The sequence below is a fragment of the Pseudophryne corroboree genome, chromosome 8 (assembly GCF_028390025.1).
Source record: "Pseudophryne corroboree isolate aPseCor3 chromosome 8, aPseCor3.hap2, whole genome shotgun sequence".
NCBI lineage: Eukaryota > Metazoa > Chordata > Amphibia > Anura > Myobatrachidae > Pseudophryne > Pseudophryne corroboree.
Window position 1 is genome coordinate 431,638,350 of NC_086451.1, and position 20,551 is coordinate 431,658,900.

The window sequence follows — 20,551 nt, forward strand, 5'->3', positions numbered from 1 at the left end:
GACTGCCTGCCGACTGCCGACACAGAGGTAGCCACAGCCGTGAACTACCGCACTGTACACTGGTTGATAAAGAGATAGTAGTATACTCGTAACAACTAGTATGACACTATGACGGTATAAAGAATGAAAAAAAAACCACGGTTAGGTGGTATATATTATAATACAATTATGGATGGACGGACTGCCTGCCGACTGCCGACACAGAGGTAGCCACAGCCGTGAACTACCGCACTGTACACTGGTTGATAAAGAGATAGTAGTATACTCGTAACAACTAGTATGACACTATGACGGTATAAAGAATGAAAAAAAAACCACGGTTAGGTGGTATATATTATAATACAATTATGGATGGACGGACTGCCTGCCGAGTGCCGACACAGAGGTAGCCACAGCCGTGAACTACCGCACTGTACACTGGTTGATAAAGAGATAGTAGTATACTCGTAACAACTAGTATGACACTATGACGGTATAAAGAATTAAAAAAAAACCACGGTTAGGTGGTATATATTATAATACAATTATGGATGGACGGACTGCCTGCCGACTGCCGACACAGAGGTAGCCACAGCCGTGAACTACCGCACTGTACACTGGTTGATAAAGAGATAGTAGTATACTCGTAACAACTAGTATGACACTATGACGGTATAAAGAATGAAAAAAAAACCACGGTTAGGTGGTATATATTATAATAATACAATTATGGATGGACGGACTGCCTGCCGACTGCCGACACAGAGGTAGCCACAGCCGTGAACTACCGCACTGTACACTGGTTGATAAAGAGATAGTAGTATACTCGTAACAACTAGTATGACTATGACGACGGTATAAAGAAAGAAAAAAAAATACCACGGTTAGGTGGTATATAATTATACAATTATGGATGGACGGACTGCCTGCCGAGTGCCGACTGCCGACACAGAGGTAGCCACAGCCGTGAACTACCGCACTGTACTGTGTCTGCTGCTAATATAGACTGGTTGATAAAAAGATAGTATACAACAATATACTACTATACTGGTGGTCAGGCACTGGTCACCACTAGTCACACTGGCAGTGGCACTCCTGCAGCAAAAGTGTGCACTGTTTAATTTTAAATTAATATAATATTATGTACTCCTGGCTCCTGCTATAACAACCTGCAGTGCTCCCCAGTCTCCCCCACAATTATTATAAGCTTTTATACATTGATGTGCAGCACACTGGGCTGAGCTGAGTGCACACAGACTGAGTCACACTGTGTGACTGCTGTGTATCGTTTTTTTCAGGCAGAGAACGGATATAGCAGAGAACGGATATATTAAATAAAAGTTAACTTAACAACAACTGCACTGGTCACTGTGGTAAACTCTGTCTGCACAATCTCTCTCTCTCTCTCTCTCTTCTAATCTATTCTAATGGAGAGGACGCCAGCCACGTCCTCTCCCTATCAATCTCAATGCACGTGTGAAAATGGCGGCGACGCGCGGCTCCTTATATAGAATCCGAGTCTCGCGAGAATCCGACAGCGTCATGATGACGTTCGGGCGCGCTCGGGTTAACCGAGCAAGGCGGGAAGATCCGAGTCGCTCGGACCCGTGAAAAAAAAAGTGAAGTTCGTGCGGGTTCGGATTCAAAGAAACCGAACCCGCTCATCTCTAGTAACAACTAGTATGACACTATGACGGTATAAAGAATGAAAAAAAAACCACGGTTAGGTGGTATATATTATAATAATACAATTATGGATGGACGGACTGCCTGCCGACTGCCGACACAGAGGTAGCCACAGCCGTGAACTACCGCACTGTACACTGGTTGATAAAGAGATAGTAGTATACTCGTAACAACTAGTATGACTATGACGACGGTATAAAGAAAGAAAAAAAAATACCACGGTTAGGTGGTATATAATTATACAATTATGGATGGACGGACTGCCTGCCGAGTGCCGACTGCCGACACAGAGGTAGCCACAGCCGTGAACTACCGCACTGTACTGTGTCTGCTGCTAATATAGACTGGTTGATAAAGAGATAGTATACAACAATATACTACTATACTGGTGGTCAGGCACTGGTCACCACTAGTCACACTGGCAGTGGCACTCCTGCAGCAAAAGTGTGCACTGTTTAATTTTAAATTAATATAATATTATGTACTCCTGGCTCCTGCTATAACAACCTGCAGTGCTCCCCAGTCTCCCCCACAATTATTATAAGCTTTTATACATTGATGTGCAGCACACTGGGCTGAGCTGAGTGCACACAGACTGAGTCACACTGTGTGACTGCTGTGTATCGTTTTTTTCAGGCAGAGAACGGATATAGCAGAGAACGGATATATTAAATAAAAGTTAACTTAACAACAACTGCACTGGTCACTGTGGTAAACTCTGTCTGCACAATCTCTCTCTCTCTCTCTCTTCTAATCTATTCTAATGGAGAGGACGCCAGCCACGTCCTCTCCCTATCAATCTCAATGCACGTGTGAAAATGGCGGCGACGCGCGGCTCCTTATATAGAATCCGAGTCTCGCGAGAATCCGACAGCGTCATGATGACGTTCGGGCGCGCTCGGGTTAACCGAGCAAGGCGGGAAGATCCGAGTCGCTCGGACCCGTGAAAAAAAACATGAAGTTCTGGCGGGTTCGGATTCAGAGAAACCGAACCCGCTCATCTCTAATAAAAACTAGTTAAATTTGTGATTTAACCCATACTTGCCTACCTGACCCTCTCCATGAGGGAGAAAATGCTCTGTTCCTGGACTTTCCTGGTAATGTATGATTGCCATCACCTGTGGTGAGCTAGTTAATTGATAAGAAAGGTGTTTCACCACAGGTGATGGCAATCATACATTACCAGGAAAGTCCAGGAACAGAGCATTTTCTCCCTCATGGAGAGGGTCAGGTAGGCAAGTATGATTTAACCAATTTGTCTTAATTACAGGTTTTGTCCATTTTCTAGTGTTTGGGAGCAAATTACAGATTTGCTAACTGGGAGCACAGTGTCGATAATAAAGTCTGTCTTTTAAACTCATCACAAAGCTGCTGTGTGAGAGTGTGAGGTTGTCCAGGCTCTTATAGGCCCTACACACTTGCCGATTTTCTGTAAGATATGAACGATCTCGTTCATAAATGAACGAGAACTCGTTCATATCTTTCAGTGTGGAGACTCCAGCGATGAACGATGCGCGGCCCCGCGCTCGTTCATCGCTGGTGTCCCGTCGGCTGTGCATGCAGGCCAATATGGACGATCTCGTCCATATTTGCCTGCACTTCAATGCAGCCGCGTGACGGGGGGAGTGAAGAAACTTCACTCCCCCCGTCACTGCCCCCCCGTGCTATAATGTGAATTTTGTCTCATTACCGTTTGCTATAATGTGAATTTCGACTCATACCAGGTGCTATATTGTTAATTTTGTCTCATTCTGTGTGCTATAATGTGAATTTTGGCTCATACCGTGTGCTATAAAGTGAATTTTGGCTCATTCTGCATGCATGGCAAAGAAGGGAGTTTAAGACAGTAGCTGTCATAGGAGAGATCCCAGGTACTGAAGTTCACCCGCACAGTGCCAGAGCCAGCTGCGGGCAGATAGGTGGTTCAGAGACATTGCCCCGGGAGCTGTTTGCTGTCTCATTGGAGCAGCACAGCACTGCCAGTAATAAAAAAAAAAAAAACCCTGCTCCTCTGTAACTCCTCGTCTCCCCCTCAAATACTGCACACGGGGCACATGCCCCCTTGGACCCACCCCTAGTTGCGACCCTACTCAAGTCATTCCACATCTATTTGGGTCAGTATTTCTAGATGTCTGGAACTAAAAATATCATAGGATCCTTTTTTCACAAATACTGCAGAATGATACTTCATGCCTATCGAGGGAATTAAAAACCAAATAATTTTTGGGCGCGGCTGCAGTACATGTAATACACAGTATACATTTTTAGATATAAGTTTTTGGGACACAGGAACAAGACACCTGAAATATTTATTCATAATATTATACAATCAAATGAAACAAATTAAAACATTATATAAAATATTGATATTGTCAAATTAACACTTTACACAGAAAAGACAAATGTGCAATTAACATCAAATCCCATGTAATCGAAATACATATTGGGCCTAATTCAGATCTGATTGCAGTAACAAATGTGTTAGCTTATGGGCAAAACCATGGGGGTCATTCCGAGTTGATCGGTCGCTGCTGATTTTCGCAGCACATCGATCAGGTGAAAAATCTGCATTTCTGCGCATGCGTATGGGCCGCAATGCCCACGTGCGTCGTACAGGTACAAAGCCCGTTGTGGTTGTGCACAGGTTGTAGCGAAGTTTTTAGTCGCACTGATGGCCGCAAGAAGATTGACAGAAAGGGGGCGTTTCTGGGTGTCAACTGACCATTTTCAGGGAGTGTTTGCAAAAACGCAGCCGTGTCTGAAAAAATGCAGGCATGGCTGGGCGTTCGCTGGGCGGGTGTATGATGTCAAATCCGGACACGAATAGGCTGAAGTGATCGCAAGCGCTGAGTAGGTTCAGAGATACTCTGAAACTGCACAAACTGTTTTTGCAGAGCTCGGCTGCACAAGCGTTCGCACTTCTGCTAAGCTAAAATACACTCCCCAGCGGGTGGCGGCATAGCGTTTACACGGCTGCTAAAACTAGCTAGCGAGCAATGAACTCGGAATGACCCCCAATATGCACTGCAGGATGGGCAGATGTAACATGTGCAGAGTTAGATTTTGGTGGGTTATATTGTGTCTGTGCAGGGTAAATACTGGCTGCTTTATTTTTAAACTGCAGTTCAGATTTCAAATCTCTCTCTGCACATGTTATATCTGCGCCCCCCCCCCCCCCCTGCAGTGCACATGGGCCCTCATTTCCGAGTTGTTCGCTCGCTAGCTGCTTTTAGCAGCATTGCAAACGCTAGGCCGCCGCCCTCTGGGAGTGTATCTTAGCTTAGCAGAATTGCGAACGAAAGGTTAGCAGAACTGCTACTAAATAATTCCCTGCAGTTTCTGAGTAGCTCCAGACCTACTCCTAGATTGCGATCACCTCAGTCCGTTTAGTTCCTGGTTTGATGTCACAAACACGCCCTGCATTCGACCAGCCACTCCCCCGTTTCTCCAGCCACTCCTGCATTTTTACCTGGCACGCCTGCGTTTTTTTAGCACACTCCCTGAAAATGGCCAGTTTCCGCCCAGAAACACCCACTTCCTCTCAATCACACTACGTTCACTCGAGCGATGAAAAAGCGTTGCTCGAGCTTGTGTAAATCTACAAAGTTTTGTGTGAAAGTACTTAGCGCATGCGATTACTTAATCGCTGCACTGTGAAAGTTGGCAGCGAGCGATCAACTCAGAATGACCACCATGGTTTTGCCCATTTGCTAACAAATTTGCAATCAAATCTGAATTAGGCACATAGGGGGTAATTCCAAGTTGATCGCAGCAGAATTTTTGATAGCAACTGGGCAAAACCATGTGCACTGCAGGGGAGGCAGATATAACATGTGCAGAGAGAGTTAGATTTGGGTGGGTTATATTGTTTCTGTGCAGGGTAAATACTGGCTGCTTTCTTTTTACACTGCAAATTAGATTGCAGATTGAACATACCACAGCCAAATCTAACTCTCTCTGCACATGTTATATCTGCCTCCCCTGCAGTGCACATAGGCCCTCATTCCGAGTTGTTCGCTCGTTATTTTTTTCTCGAAACGGAACGATTAGTCGCTAATGCGCATGCGCAATGTTCGCAGTGCGTCTGCGCCAAGTAAATTTGCTAATAAGTTTGGTATTTTACTCACGGCTTTATGAAGAAATTTCTTCGTTCTGGTGATCGGAGTGTGATTGACAGGAAGTGGGTGTTTCTGGGCGGAAACTGGCCGTTTTGTGGGTGTGTGCGAAAAAACGCAGCCGTTTCTGGGAAAAACGCGGGAGTGTCTGGAGAAACGGGGGAGTGTCTGGGTGAACGCTGGGTGTGTTTGGGACGTCAAACCAGGAACAAAACTTACTGAACTGATCGCAGTGTCAGAGTAAGTCTCGAGCTACTCAGAAACTGCAAAGAAATTTCTAATCGCAATTCTGCTATTCTACTATGCTAAGATTCACTCCCAGTAGGCGGCGGCTTAGCGTGTGCAAAGCTGCTAAAAGCAGCTAGCGAGCGCACAACTCGGAATGAGGGCCATGGTTTTGCCCAGTTGCTATCAAAAATCCTGCTACGATCAACTCAGAATTACCCCCATAAATTCATAAAACCTTGTTTCTTTGTTTGGGACCCATGTCATTATTTTTTTTAAATTATTGTATATAACTACAGTACTGGATTTGAAATGTCTATCAGGCAGTCTATGATGTAATTAAAAAAAAAACAACTACTATAATAAACACAAGTCCCAGCAAGATATATAATAATGCTCTGCAAGAAAATATATTCTGAAAGTACAGTAGGTCTTATGGCAAGGATTTATGAGATTTGGTGCAGTTATGACGGTACAGTATGTTATAGCCAGCTAGCTGCAGGCACTTTTTAATAGAATTTATCTATGTACAATAAAGATAAAGGTAAAAGTTCAGCGGAAGAAAGGCAAAGGTTGAGCAAGAGAAAGGCAGGTAATAGTATAGCAGGTAAACTCTAGTGCTCACTGTTTAGTACTCCAGGATCCCAGGCCTTGATTGTAGTATTCCAGAGCAGAGCCGTAACTAGAATTTTTGGTTCCCTGAAAGAGAATTGCCCCTCCCGCCATATTTTCCCAATAGAGACACAAGGCGCATTATACACATTTATGGAACACTGCAAGAAAATTAATTTGGACACAAATCCTCTTTATACCATATTCATGCACTTAACACCAGAACTTGCCGCCATTCAGCCACAATACCTCTCATTAAATAACACATTTCAATATACTGCCACACCCAGGACTGAAACCCACAACCTGCTGCATCCCAGCCACTGAGCCACTTGATCCTGCATAAAAACTATGAGATTTCTTACTATCTGAAGCTACCTGTACCTCTTAAAAAAATAACCAGCACCATAATCGAGCAGATCCATGCAGTGTGCAGCCACAAATCCAATCTCTTGCAGCCACATACCACATAGATCTGTCCAGCCACAACGCTGATCACACCTTCACAAAGTACAAGGTGAGCTTCAAATAGTTAGATCTCTCCAGCTTGGAATTCTCTTGCTTTCTATGCAAGGTCAGATAACTCAATGAATAGAGTATCCGACTGTAATGCAATGGGTTTGAATCCTGGGCACATCAGCATCCCAAAATGTAATAAAGGACAGTGTGGCTGAACAAAAAAGAGCTCTCAAGTCAAGTCAATGAGTGCTGTATGAGTATTAGCAACAGAAGGGGTGGGGTAGGAGACAGGTGCAGACAGAAGATACAGGGCTTCACAAAGGGGGGAAGCTGCAAGTGAAAGTGATTAAAACAGATAATTGACAAGTGCTGCCAACCCCCCCCCCCCCCCCCCCACGCTGCAGTGCTATGTGCGTTGCACACAACACAGACACCTATTAACAGCCCTTTTCCGGAGTCATAATGCTAAGCCTTGGTATATATTATATATCATTTTGGGATTGCCCAACCACAGCACTAAGAACACCTCTTACATTGGTCCATGAAAAACTGAAGTACAAGCACTTAGATACAGTAGGTTCAAGTGACAACAATCGATGTTTACCTTCTTTGAGACAAAAAGAGTTTGACAGAATTGCACGTCCTTCCTGTTCCCATTCTTACAAATCATCTGATGCAAGGATACCAAGAAACTAAAGGTGTAATTTAAATTTCCCTATTTGTCTATTGGATTATCCATTTTTATACCATAGTGACCAGAGCCGGCCTTAGGCATAGGCAAACTAGGCAAATGCCTAGGGCATTTGGTATGCTTAGGGGCACCAGCAGCTTCTGCTGATTAAAATGATATGCGGCATGCCTATATTCTGTGTGTGACTGCGGCTGTATCTGCATACGAAATACTACATTGCAGTGCATTCCTGGAAATCACTGTAATGTAGCATTTTGTATCCAGATACAGCCACAGTCGCACACAGAATATAGACATGCTGCATATCATTTTAATCAGCAGAAGCTGCTTGTGCATCCTAGCCACATAGTAATGCAAATAAGATGCATTTTCAGAAACAAAAGGCGCCAGACGTTAGCAGAGCTGCCAGATGACTCATGCCAGGCATCTCCTGCAGAACTAGTGGCGGTGCTAGGGGGCACCAGCCAAAATCTTGCCTAGGGCATCATATTGGTTAGGGCCGGCTCTGATTGTGACATCACTAGTCTTATAGGAACCATAACCCCAGGGGGGAGCAGAGGGGTCCACATCCTCATCAATAGTCACCAACCACCACTTTCATTCAAAGGACCCGATCCCTATCCTGGATTCTGGACATTTACACCCCATTGCTGTTAATAGAAGAAAGAGGATAGAAGATGTTGGACCGGGAAGTATTGGTGTTGAGTGTATTGTTGTTGAAGTTGTAGCTTCTACCAGTAATTCTGGAGAGACACAGCAGAAGACACAGCAGAAGACACAGGAGTTTCAAATCGGACTTCAAGGTCACTCATTGAAACTGCATCTTCAAAAACCTGTTGCTGACCCTGCAACCCTAATACTCCATTGGGATTTGTCTGGCTTTCACCTTATATGGTGTACCCAGAATAGTCTTCTGTCCATCAGGAGAGCCCAACTAAGCTGATAGAGGACCCAAAGGCTAGCGGACCCAACATGCTACAGCATCACCAGAGAAACAGGATTTCTCCCCGCTATATCTTGCTCAGCAAAGTCTCACTCGGTGAACTTTCTCCTGCTATGGCGAGTAAGCAAGAGACTGGTGAATACTGCCTCTGGGCATTGTGTGGAATGGTACGGGGTGGAGGGAACACCAAGGATGATGATGCATTCTGGTCTTTATTGTAATTGTATGGTTAAATTAGTTATACATTTACTAAATTACTGTTTAAACTGGCAGTACTGTTCAACTGTAATAAGGGTATTGTTGTGCCTTCACGAATGCCTGACTCCTGTGTGATCTGCTACCCACAGAGGGCCAGGGTTCTGCGTCACTGTTATCATTCTGCCTTTTTCAAGGCAAGCATAATATAAGACACATATAAAGCGGTGTCTCTCAGAGTAAGCATAATGGGAATTGGGTAAACACTGGAATGCCCGACCTGCTCCCTTCAGTGACCTCTGCCACTGTGGTGCTTGTAGTGCGCCTCCCTGTCCATCCCAGTCTGGGGAGTGTCAAATATTTGTTAACATTTTCCTGCAAAAGCCCCCAAAAAATCTTGGATGGTACAATCAGAGAAGTATTAAGGCTTTTGGGGGCCCAGGGGCAACAAAATTGCTGCCAAACACCCCTGAGCACCCCCTCATCCCCCATGCATGCTGTGGCTACACAGTCATTATGAGTATATATATATATATATATATATATATATACTCATAATCACTATGCACGAGTCGCTTCTCACTCAGAGCGTCTCTGTCCAGGCCGGGAGTGCACGAGCCGCTCCCATTCAGAGCGTCTCTGTCCGGGCCGGGAGTGCACGAGCCACATCCCATTCAGGGCGTCTCTGTCCGGGCCGGGAGTGCACGAGCCGCTTCCCATTCAGAGTGTCTCTGTCCGGGCCGGGAGTGCACAAGCCGCTTCCCATACAGAGCGTCTCTGTCCAGGCCGGGAGTGCACGAGCCGCTTGCCACTCAGAGCATCTCTGTCTGGTCCGGATGTGCACGAGCCGCTTCCCATTCAGAGTGTCTCTGTCCAGGCCGGGGGAGTGCACGAGCCGCTTCCCATTCAGAGTGTCTCTGTCCGGGCCGGGAGTGCATGAGCCGCTTCCCATTCAGAGCATCTCTGTCCGGGCTGGGAGTGCACGAGCCACTTCCCATTCAGAGCATCTCTGTCCGGGCCGGGAGTGCACGAGCCGCTTCCCATTCAGAGCATCTCTGTCCAGGCCGGGAGTGCACGAGCCGCTCCCATTCAGGGCGTCTCTGTCCGGGCTGGGAGTGCACGAGCCGCTTCCCATTCAGAGCATCTCTGTCCGGGCTGGAAGTGCACGAGCCGCTTCCCATTCAGAGCATCTCTGTCCGGGCCGGGAGTGCACGAGCCACATCCCATTCAGAGCGTCTCTGTCCGGGCCGGGAGTGCACGAGCCGCTTCCCATTCAGAGTGTCTCTGTTCGGGCCGGGAGTGCACAAGCCGCTTCCCATACAGAGCGTCTCTGTCCAGGCCGGGAGTGCACGAGCCACTTCCCATTCAGAGTGTCTCTATCCGGGCCGGGAGTGCATGAGCCGCTTCCCATTCAGAGCATCTCTGTCCGGGCCGGGAGTGCATGAGCCGCTCCCATTCAGAGCGTCTCTGTCTGGGCTGGGAGTGCACGAGCCGCTTCCCATTCAGAGCATCTCTGTCCGGGCTGGGAGTGCACGAGCCGCTTCCCATTCAGAGCATCTCTGTCCGGGCAGGGAGTGCACGAGCCACATCCCATTCAGAGCGTCTCTGTCCGGGCCGGGAGTGCACGAGCCACTTCCCATTCAGAGTGTCTCTATCCGGGCCGGGAGTGCACGAGCCGCTTCCCATTCAGAGCGTCTCTGTCCGGGCTGGGAGTGCACGAGCCGCTTCCCATTCAGAGTGTCTCTGTCCGGGCCGGGAGTGCACGAGCCGCTTCCCATTCAGAGCGTCTCTGTCCAGGCCGGGAGTGCACGAGCCGCTTCCCATTCAGAGCGTCTCTGTCCAGGCCGGGAATGCACGAGCCGCTTCCCATTCAGAGCGCCTCTGTCCTGGCCGGGAGTGCACGAGCCGCTTCCCATTCAGATCGTCTCTGTCCAGGCTGGGAGTGCACGAGCCCCTTCCCATTCAAAGCATCTCTGTCCGGGCGGGAGTGCGCGAGCCGCTTCCCATTCAGAGCGTCTCTGTCCGGGCGCATGCGCCCGTCCAGACGGAGACTCTCACAGTGACTGAGTGTGCTCAGGCGGGCGCACCTAGTCACACAAAATAATGAAGGTTCCATCTGTATATATACACATATTATAATAACCATATTTATGTGGCAATATGTGAGCCAAGCCTGGCACCCCTGAATGTAACATTAGTGTGAGTGTAGCTCCAGCTGCCCCTGTGTAGAGAGATGCCCATCACTGTGCGCAGTGTCATACTGGGGCATGAAGGGCCCATCGGCGGGATGCAGTGGTAGGGGCCCAGGCTTAGAGACTTGGCTAACTATTAGCGAGTCCATGATCTAACCCCCTTGATAAAAATATATATAGTAAATACTGGTAGTGCATGGGTGATAATGTACCAGAGTAATAACACCAATGCACTGTAGAAAATACACTATAGCCCCGTGCAGTATACTGTAACATATGTATAATGAACCTCATCCATAAAAGGAAAGGGAGGGCCCACAGGCAGTAGGGCCCACCAGGGGTTTCCCCTGTATCCCTGTGGGCCAGTCCGGCCCTGACTGTGCGGCCAACATGGCTATAGCAGAAGTGCCCATGTCTCCCGCAGTGGCAGCGAGACCAGTACAGCAGCAGCATGGCAGCGCAAAGACAGCTGCACTGCTATAGGTGAGGGAAGAGAAGCAGCAGCAGCATGGGTGACGAGTATGAGGAGACGCCGGTTTGCTGATGAAGTTGGGAAGTGCATGTTAATGTAGGGTAGGGTGCCTGTGTCTCACCCGCCGGCAGGGGTGTATTTAGGGGTCCGAGCGCCCCTGGCAAAGTAAAGGACTGGTGCCCTTCCATATTTGAAAAAGGGAAAGCATGTGTGCCAAAAAAGGGGCGTGGCCACTCAATAGTACCCCAATTCAAATTACACCACAATAGTGTGCCTTACTCACATTACACAGCACAGTAATGTTCAGTACATTATTCACGTCATGCTACACAGTAGTACCAGGGGCATCTCTAGAGAGGAGGGGACCCATGTGATGACTCCATGTTTGGGCCTCCTCCTCTCTCGTAGCCGTCACCGCCGCTGCTAGCGCTCTGAGCGCTGTAGACTCTGGCACAGTGCCAGAGTCTACAACGCATGCGCAGGACTCAGAAAAATGGCCGCTGCACCATTTTTTCAAAGCCCTACGCACGCGCTGTAGACTCCTGCACTGTGCCAGAGTCTCTAGTGCTCAGTTTGCTAGCAGCAGTGGTGACGGCTATAGGAGGGGAGGGAGCCGACACACAGCCAGCGATGGACTCTGGAAAGGTAAGTATAGGACCAATGGGTGCAGTGTGTGTGGTGTGGGCCCCCCTGTTCTCAGGGGCCGGTGTGCACCGCACACACTGCACCCATTATAGATACGCCACTGAGTACTACCCCTTACATACTTGGCTGTATAAGCCTCTGGCTGTATAGCATCTTAGCTGTGAAGTATGTTAGTGTTAAGTATAGCGATATGGAGTTAATCAGGGAGATGCTTCAGCTGACGTGACCCATATCTTCTCTTGTCTTCCTCAGGTACTTTATCTCACTCCTACATGATTCTCATCCCTGCAACTTCTATGCTTATTTTATGAATTGTGATAGGTACTTTATCTCACTCCTACATGATTCTCATCCCTGCAACTTCTATGCTTATTTTATGAATTGTGATAGCCACTCCATTCAATACTATTCCTCTGAACAACACTATTGAACAGGAATTATGGCTCCTCGATCCTGTCCCATACCAATCCTCACTGCTAGATCACCCGCCACCCAAATTTCCAGACTACCCACACGCATTCAGAACCCAGCCAACCTGATCCCCATCTCCCCCGTCCCCTCCCTTCCCTTCTCCTGTGCACTCTGGAATGCTAGATCAATCTGCAACAAGTTGCCAACCATCCACGACCTCTTCATCTCCCACTCTTTTAACCTTCTCGCCATCACTGAAACCTGGCTCTCCTCCTCTGACACCACCTACCCTGCTGCCCTCTCCTGCGGAGGCCTCTCCTTCACCCACACGATCAGACCTGATGGGCGCCAGGGTGGAGGCGTGGGCATCCTTCTCTCTCCTAACTGCACCTTTCGTGTCATCCCACCTGAGCCCTCCCTTACCTTCTCCACCTTTGAGGTTCACACTATCCGCCTCTTCTACCCCATTCACCTCCATGTGGCAGTGATCTACCGCCCCCCTGGCCGCTGTTCACCTTTCCTTGACAACTTTGCTGCCTGGCTTCCCCACTTTCTCTCCTCCGACCTCCCCTCTATCATCCTCGGTGACTTTAACATCCCTATCGACATCACTAATGCAGCTTCCTCTAACCTTCTTGCTCTTTCCACCTTCTTTGGACTTTCTCAATGGTCCTCCAACCCTACTCACAATCTCGGCCACTCCCTCAACCTTGTCTTCACCCACCGATGTGATCTCTCTGATTTCTCTAACTCTTCCTTCCCTCTCTCTGACCACCATCTGCTTTCTTTCACCCTCTCATCTTCCTCTCTCTGCTCCACACCCAGACACACCATCACCAGACGCAATCTCGGGTCCCTCAACCCCGCTATCATGTCCTCCCTCGATACCTTCCTCTCTCCTCTTTCCACTATGACTTGTCCCAACCAGGCAGCCTCCTTCTATAACTCTTCCCTTACTGCTGCTCTTGACTCTGTGGCCCCCCTTTCATCTGTCCCCCTCCGCCGCTCCAAACCCCAACCCTGGCACACCAAACTTACACGATTCCTACAAAAATGTTCACGGTCCGCAGAACGCTCCTGGAAAAGATCCCACTCTCTGGCGGACTTTCTCCATTTCAAGTTTATCCTCTCCTCCTATAGCTCTGCTCTTTCTCTTGCCAAGCAATCCTTTTTCCAAACACTCATCTCTTCTCAGTCCTCCAGTCCACGCCGAATCTTTGAAACTTTCAACACTCTCCTTCGCCCCCCTCCTCCTCCCCTCCCCTCTTCCCTCACTCCCACTGACTTTGCCTCCTTCTTCATCTCCAAAATTGAGGATATTCAAAATTAAATCTCCTCCCATCACCCCTCTGCTACCCCCCTGCTCCCACCATCCCTCCCGTCCATCTATCCCACCCTGTCCTGCTTCCGTCCCACCTCAGACAAGGAAGTCCAATCCCTCATCTTATCCTCTCCCCCCACAACCTGCCACTTGGACCCCCTCCCCTCCCGTCTTCTCCGCTCCCTCCCCCCCACTGCCTGCTCCCACCTTGCTCACCTCTTTAACCTATCGCTCTCTACTGGCATCTTTCCCTCACCATTCAAACATGCTCTGGTGTCCCTATTCTCAAAAAAGCCAACCTCGACCCTTCATCACTTACTAGCTACCGCCCCATCTCTCTTCTCCCTTTCGCCTCCAAACTACTTGAACGACTGGTCTACAGCCTTCTCACAAGCTACCTCTCTGACCACTCCATCCTTGATCCACTACAATCTGGCTTTCGTCCACTCCACTCCACCAAGACTGCCCAGGTGAAAGTCACCAGTGACCTGCTTTCGGCCAAATCCAAGGGCCACTTCTCTTTGCTCATCCTTCTGGACCTCTCTGCTGCCTTTGACACCGTGGATCACCCTCTCCTCCTCCGCACACTCCAAAATGTTGGCCTCTCTAGCACCGTCCTTGACTGGTTTACCTCATACCTCACTAACCGCTCCTTCTCTGTGTCTGCCTCCGGAACCACCTCACACCCTTCCATCCTTCCTGTTGGTGTCCCTCAAGGTTCTGTCCTAGGCCCCCTTCTGTTCTCCCTGTACACCTCTTCCCTGGGTGCGCTCATTAACTCCTTTGGCCTTCAATACCACCTCTATGCTGATGACACACAACTCTACCTCTCCTCTCCTGATCTGTCCCCCTCTGTCCTCTCTCAGGTCTCCAGCTGCCTCTCTGCCATCTTCTCCTGGATGTCTGAGCACTCTCTGAAGCTCAACATGCATAAAACTGAACTTATTATCTTTCCCCCAGCCAGAGCAACACCCCCTACAAATATCTCTATCACTGTTGACAACACTATCATCTCCCCCGTTTCCCAACTCCGCTGCCTGGGCGTCACTCTTGACTCCTCCCTCTCCTTTGCACCCTACATCCAAGCTCTGGCGCAATCTTGTCGGTTCCAGCTACGCAACATTGCTCGCATCAGGCCATTCCTCTCCCAGAGTGCAACTAAACTTATCATCCACTGACTGGTCATCTCGCGTCTCGACTACTGCAATGTGCTCCTCACTGGCCTCACTTGCTCCCACATCGCTCCCCTCCAATCTGTCCTCAACTCCGCAGCTAGGCTCATCTTCCTCTCCTGCCGCTCCACTTCTGCCACTCCCCTTCGACAAAATCTACACTGGCTCCCATTCCCCTACAGAATCCTCTTCAAACTCCTCACCCTCACATACAAGGCCATCTCTAATTCCACTGCTCCCTACATCTCCAACCTCCTCTCCCTTCATACACCCTCCCACCCACTACGGTCGGCTGATGACCGTCGCCTCTCCTCTGCCTTGGTCACTGCTTCCCATGCACGAGTTCAGGATTTTGCCCGTGCTGCACCCCTTCAGTGGAATGCGCTCCCCCGCTCCATTAGACTCTCCCCGACCTTGCAAAGCTTCAAACGGGCACTGAAAACCCACCTATTTATCAAAGCGTACCCCTCCAATGCATAACCTAGTCCTTGGGCTGCTCCTCCATCCCCCTGCCCCATGCCTTGGACATCTCTGCTTTGCTCCCATACCACCATCAGGCTTCTACCTGCTTGCTTGCACCTCATGTCATCTGTCTGTTGCCCCTCCCCACTAGATTGTTAGCTCTTCAGAGCAGGGCCCTCTTTCCTCTTGTCTAAGCCCTCTTCTTGACACATTTCACTTAGCGACCATCTTTACCTGCTTTTTCTCGTGCTGGTAAATGGCCCCTCTCTATCTCTGGCCGCCAGCCCCAAGTAGTACAATGATTACTCCTTCGCTACTTACATCTAAGCTGTATTATGTTTTGAGAATTGTGGTGCTGTTTGTTACCTGCACTCCATTTTTGTTATTTATTTACTGTTATGCTAAGTTTTGTCTCCCTGTACTGTCCTTTGTACGGCGCTGCGAAACACTTGTGGCGCCCTATAAATAAAATGTAATAATAATAATAATTATACACATTATGCCACACAGTAGTGCCCATATATATGGGAAGGCGTGCATGCTCCAGGGAAAGTGGACGTGGCCTCACAATTTTATATTATGATATCAAACTATAAATATATAATCACACCCCCTATACATGCACACACACAATTAGCAGCCTTACATACAATACCCACAGTAGTTCTCCTTACACATAATGTCCCGAGTATAGTGTCAGATGCACATAATGTCCCCCAGTATAGTGCCAGTTACACATAATGACCCCAGTAGTGCAGTGCCAGATACACATAATGCCTCTGAGTATAGTGCCAAATACACATACTGTATGTCCCCACAGTGCCAGATACACATACAGTATGCACCCACAGTACTAGACACTCGTATGCCCCCACAGTGCCAGACACTCAAATGCCCCCACAGTGCCAGATACACATATGCCCCCACACTGCCAGATACACGTATGCCCCCACACTGCCAGATACACATATTCCCTGTGTTGATTTTACTATTAAAGGCAGCACTTTTAGGTAGTTTCACTTTTAGAGGCGGCAGCTATCCCAGAACACCCCCCCCCCCCCCACACCCATGTAGTTCCTCAACAGCAGGGATGCCCATTAATGATCAAAGAATGCAGCAACAGCCACTGCAATTGGCGCCGGGGTCCAGCACCACACCACAATACAGACAAGAATCTCTACATACTATAAACTACACCTCCCAGCAGCCGTTGCTGCATTCTGTGATCGTTACTGGGCATCCATGCAGGTGAGGAACTGCACGGGGGTAGAGAGAAAGCTGCTGCCTCTAAAAGTGAATCTGCAGTACCTACTGCCCACGGGTGGCACCTCTGAATGGCGCCCCTCCTCGACTGGCGCCCCTGGTGAGTGCCATCCTGGCCAATAGGAAGATACACCCCTGCCCGCCGGCTGCCATTTTTTGAGATGATGGAGCCCACGATCAGGGCAGCGGCAAAGAGCAGCTTAATGTCTCTTTCCAGCAGCTGAATGGAAAGCGTGCCGGAACTGTGCAGCTGGCAGCACTGGGTCACTGTCTGGTGGGACTTCACTATCCCGTGAGACTGTGTACGGAGGAGCTGCTCGGCAGCCATTGTTAAGGAGCAGCTCATGTCGCTCTAGTGGAGTGCTCCAGTTGAGATAGCAGTGTGTGGGGGCTGCGGGACGACCAACCCTGTCACCCCTCCTATAACCCGGGTCTGGGTGCCATGGTTAGCATCAGTGGCGGCAGCTGCCTGTAGGCTGCAGCACAGACCATACAGTGCATTGAGGGAGGGGGGATGGTTTGTCATACATGTTCTGGCTGCCTTACCCGGGGATCAGCAGTACCACTGTCTTTCACTGAGCCGCAGCTGCACTCAGCTTGTCTTTCCTCTATAAGCCCGCCTCCAGACTCCTGTGAAACTAGCCAATGGGAGTCTAAGAGCGGGCTAAAAGAGGAAACACAAGCTTAGTGCTGTGATCCCCAGCGTAAGGCAGCCATCACATATATTACATACAACATTACAGGTATGTTTATATGTGTTAACCCCCCCTCCCCATGCAATGTACAGTCAGCAGCTGCCACTGGTTAGCATTATTGCCTCACAGCACCGTAGTTTGAGTCCAGTTACCACCATGGCCCTAACTGTGTGGAGTTTGTATATTCTCCCAGTGCCTGCATGTGTTTCCTCTAGGTATTACAGTTTCCTCCCACAACCAAAAATATACTGGTAGGTCAATTGGCTCCTGACAAAAATTAACCCTAGTGTGTACGTGTGTGCGCATACGGTAGCGAATATAGGGGGTCATTCCGAGTTGATTGTAGCTGCGCCCCCCCCCCCACACACACACACACACGCACTAGTACAAAAGCATTGCACAGCGGCGATGCTTTTGTACTTGTTGAGTAACTCCCAGCCGGCGCAGCTCCTGCGGCTGGACGGGAGTTGCTCGTCGCTGCCCCTGGACGCAGCAGCTGCATATGACATCGCGCAGCTGCTGCGGCCGGTCCCCTGTACGGTCCGGCCATGCGTGCGTTGGCTGGACCGTGCCCCCAAAACGGCGGCCAAATGCCGCCGTTCTGCCTCCTCCCGTCCAGCGACCGCCTCTGCCTGTCAATCAGGCAGAGGTGATCGCTAGGGAACGACGGCCTTCGTCATACGCCTATTGTTCGTGTATTTACCTTCAGAGAGGAGTTTAGAGTTGTTATAAGTAGAGATGAGCGGGTTTGGTTCTCAGAGAACCGAACCCCCCTGAACATCCCGCTCCGAGACAGTTTCCGAGTCCGGCTCGGGACTTCCCGCCAGACTCGGAAACCAGAACTAGGCAAAACGTCATCATCGTGCTGTCGGATTCTCGCAGATTTTGGATTCCTTATAAACAGCCGCGTGGCGCCGCTATTTTCACTCCAGACTTGGAGAGTGAGGGAGACAGACCTCTGTCTCTCTCTGTGGGTGGTGGCGTCGGGTGGGGTCAGCGTGTGCTCTCTAGGGGTGCTGTCCTGTCACTGTGATGTTAGGGGTGCTGTCCTGGCTGTCACTGATGTTTCATGTGCTGTTAGGAATGCTGCAGTTGTACATGGATGTTGTTGCTCTCCTGACTGTCACTGTGTTGTACAGGAAGGGGGGGGGGCACTGTCCTCCTGTATGCAGTGAAAATACAGGGGTGCTGGCCCTGTCTTGTATTCTGTAAAAATTCAGGGGTGCTGTTGTAAAAATAAATGTACACTGGCCCTGTTTTGTATGCTGCAAAAATTCTGGGGTGCAGTAAAATAAATGTACACTGGCCCTGTCTTCCATGCTGTAATAACTCAGGGGTGCAGTAAAATAAATGTACACTGGCTCTGTCTTGTATGCTGTAAAAATTCAGGGGTGCGGTTGTAAAAATAAATGTACACTAGCCTGTCTTGTATGCTGCAAAAATTCTGGGGTGCAGTAAAATAAATGTACACTGGCCCTGTCTTCCATGCTGTAATAATTCAGGACAGCAGTAAAATAAATGTACACTGGCCCTGTCTTGTATGCTGAAATAATTCAGGGGTGCAGTAAAATAAATGTACACTGGCCCTGTCTTGTATGCTGTAATAATTCAGGGGTGCAGTAAAATAAATGTACACTGGCCCTGTCTTGTATGCTGTAATAATTCAGGGGTGCAGTAAAATAAATGTACACTGGCCCTGTCTTGTATGCGGCAAAAGTCCTGGGGTGTGATCTTGCATTGCATCAGTTTTCCATTGCACTGCAGCACTAGATGGGCCAGGAGGTCCTGTGAGGCACAAACAGTTACTGAATAAGGCCCAGTATGGAGTCTCATGGTGGCTTACAGCCAGGAAGATGTCTGGCTTGCTAGGCTGAGGCATGCTGTTGACACAGAGGTTAGCATTGGTTCCTCCCACAGTCCTACTTATAGTATAACATTAATTTCGACTGTAGAGTGGTAAGCTCTACTAGGGCAGGGGCTCAATAACAAAAAAATTCACGGCACAGTAGTGCTTAGTACTTTACCGAACCCATACTAACGCAACTTGCCTCATGCGGGGCTGCTGTGGGGGCTCAGGATGGGCTGCTAAATCATCTAAGTGGCTGCTTTATTTAAAAATTAAATATGAAAAAAATAAACAAGACACACAGGTATGTTTACATGCGTGTAACTGGGACACACAGGTATGCTCACATGCGTGTAACTGGGAGCTGTGAAAAATGAAAATAAGGCATCTGACACAAAATATGTAAATAAAAATGCAATAAAAAAATGGAAAAAAAGAAAACCACAAGATTTCCACAAAATAAGTCTCCAGACTCCATGGAGGGGAAAATATCTAATCTTGATCCTGTGGTATACACCAGTTTATTTTCATCCCAGCATTAAATCCAAGATTATCTTAATCCCTGAACATGGAGAAGGGGATACAAATTTGGAGGCTTTGACCCCTAATTTTTCAGTTTGTCCAGTAATTTGGTAATTAATAATTATATATTTGCTTGGTTAAAGTCCTTTCTGTTCCACACCAATATAGGAGCGGAGGTGAAAGCCTGTTGTGTTGTTCTTGATTGCGTGCGCCTATTTAATTTTTAATCAACTTCTTGACACTGTTCTCTTCCTCTTGCCTCTTCTCATAATGTGAAAAGTTATCAAATATGGAGGTGGTATGTTTGTAGCTAGCTATGATTCGGAGAACTTGGCAAGCTTTTTCCAGGAGGACCACCTGTCGCTGAAATGATGGGTTTATTAAACTGTGCATTTCCTGTTTAAACAACATATGGGTGGGTGGAAGGCCCAAGACAATTCCATCTTGCACTTCTTTTTTTCTTTGCATTATGTGCTCTTTGGGGCCTATTTTTAAAACTGCCATCCTGTCTGTCACTGCAGTGCCACTCCTAGATGGGCCAGGTGTTTGTGCCGCCCACTTGTGTCGCTTAGCTTAGTCATCCAGCGACCTCGGTGCAACCTTTTGGCCTAAAAACAATATTGTGAGGTATTCAGAATAGACTGG